The sequence below is a fragment of the Lathyrus oleraceus genome, chromosome 1 (assembly GCF_024323335.1).
Source record: "Lathyrus oleraceus cultivar Zhongwan6 chromosome 1, CAAS_Psat_ZW6_1.0, whole genome shotgun sequence".
NCBI lineage: Eukaryota > Viridiplantae > Streptophyta > Magnoliopsida > Fabales > Fabaceae > Lathyrus > Lathyrus oleraceus.
In genome coordinates, this window is record NC_066579.1 from 304,662,624 (window position 1) to 304,665,120 (window position 2,497).

Consider the following 2,497-nt stretch of genomic DNA (forward strand, 5'->3'; position numbering starts at 1 on the left):
TATCCAGAGGCTATAAGGGGAAGCAACAGGCTTCATATGGCCAAGTCGTCGTCGTGGTACCCATACCTTATCAACAACCAATGCAGCAACAACAAGTGTATCAACCACAACATCAACAACATCATCAATAGCAAAACACCGCGCCACCAAGACAATTCAAGCCAAGACGTCCGAGAAGGCAACTTGATCCTCTACCAGTACCTTATAGCCAAATATTCCCATATCTGCAAAAGGAGGGTCTTTTGACATTAAGGGAGCTAAAATCGGTTGTTTTTCCATATCCACCCGGATATGATGCTAACGCCAATTGTGAGTTTCACATGGGAGCACCTGGTCATACCTTGGAGAATTGTTTTGCATTTCAAAATCGGGTACAAGACTTGATCAAAGCAAAGGTTGTCTCTTTCACTCCAAGACGCCTGAACGTGAACACCAATCCCATGCCGACACATAAGGATGCTTTCGTCAGTGCCATTGAGGAGAGTGACCAAGGTAAATTGATCCGTAAGGTTGAAAAGATTCAAACCCCTATCGCCAGGATAGGAGCACAATTGCTGAAGAGTGGTCTAATCCCGGAGGAGCTAGTTGATGAAGAGAACAATAAAAAGTTGAGGAATTTTATACAACAAATGATGGATTAAGGCGAGTTACAGATAAATCGCTGTGTCAAGAGCAAGCTCCAGGAGGAGATAGACGTGGTGGACATCCCTTATGATGAGGTTAATGTGGAAATACCTATAAACCCATTGGTGATAGAGTTTCCAGCAGCATTTGCGTATGAAGATGAGAAGGCGGTCCCGTGGATATATCAGCCTAGAGCTTTTAAGCAAGGGCAGGAAGACCAACCTTTGATGATCAACGAACCAAATGTCACCTCAATTATGGGGCCGGCAGGAATGACACGTAGTGGTCGAGTTTCGCACCAAGAACTGCTGATACTTCTGCAAAGGCTAAAGGGAAGGAAGTTGTTGTCCAGATCCCCGTCCCTAATCAAGAAATGCAAGACATGCACCTGTCTCCTAAAGCTGCAGTCACTCATGAAGAGGCCAAGGAATTTCTGAGGATAATCAAGAAGAGTGATTATAAAGTGGTGGACCAGCTGAATCAAACACCTTCAAAGATCTCCATGTTATCTTTATTGCTCAACTCATAAGCACACAGGAACTCGCTGTTGAAAGTATTAAGCGTTCCACATATCACGAAGGACATAACGATAGAACAGTTTGACAATGTGATAGCTTGTGTGACCACTGGGAATTTCTTGGGTTTTAACGATGATGAACTGTCGATCGAGGGAAAGAACCATAATAAGGCCCTACATATCTCCTTGAAATGCATAGACACTATACTATCAAGGGTATTAGTGGACACAGGTTCCTCGCTGAACGTCATGCCGAAGACAACTTTGATAAAGCTGCCAATGGAAGGGATAAGTATGAAGCCCATCACCCTAATCGTAAAGGCATTTGATGGATCAAGGCGAGCAGTGATAGGAGAGGTTGACTTACCAACCAAGATAGGACAACTATTTTCAATATCACGTTCCAGGTCATGGATATACATCCCGGTTATAGTTGCCTACTTGGGAGACCCTGGATTCACTCTGCAGGCGCTGTCACCTCCGCTCTACATCAAAACCTAAATTCCATTACAAATGACAATATGATTGTGATTGGAGGAGAGGAGGATATCTTGGTTAGCCACTTGACATATTTCCGGTACATCAAGGTGGATGGTGAGATAACTGAGACACCATTCCAATCCTTGGAAGTGGTAAATATGATGGCCATCCAACAGACATTGGAGACCTCGAAATCAGGACCGTCCATGGCCTCGTGGGAAGGAGCTAAGGCTGTTATGGAAAGTGAAAATGCTCGAGACTGGGGAAAAGTGTTGGAAGTGAAAGAGAAACGAGACAAGTTTGGCCTGGGGTATGACCCGTTATCAAATAAAGCCGGTAACCAACATGACAAAGAGCAGATTCCCTCTGTAGAAGAAACGTTCACCAGCGCTGGCCACATTTTTGGCAAACAGGTGGCGATGATCAGTGATGAAGATCACGAAGAGGGGGTGTCTAGCTGGATGCGACAAGCCACACCTAATGAAGAGATGACAAATTGGAAGGCTGTGGAAGTTCCCCAAATTTTTTAAAAGTAATTTTATTATTTTAGACAAAACCTTGTGCTCTTCCCAAGGCACAATAGCATGTTGTAGGGCCTCCTTTATCTTTTTCAAGAGTTTTTATATCATTAATGAAATGGCAATTTGCATCCAAATTTTTGTTCCTTTCCTTTCGTTTTTTATTACAAAAAAATTGCATCAATTTTTATGCACGCACTTTCTAAATAAACTGCATAAATCATAACATGCAGAAACACCACCGAGACCATTGATAACGATACTGCTAGGGTCCAATATGATTTTGATTGTCCAATCTACCAAGATGAAGACGAAGTGGGGGAAGATTGCGAACTCCCTGAGGAGTTGGCCAGATTAC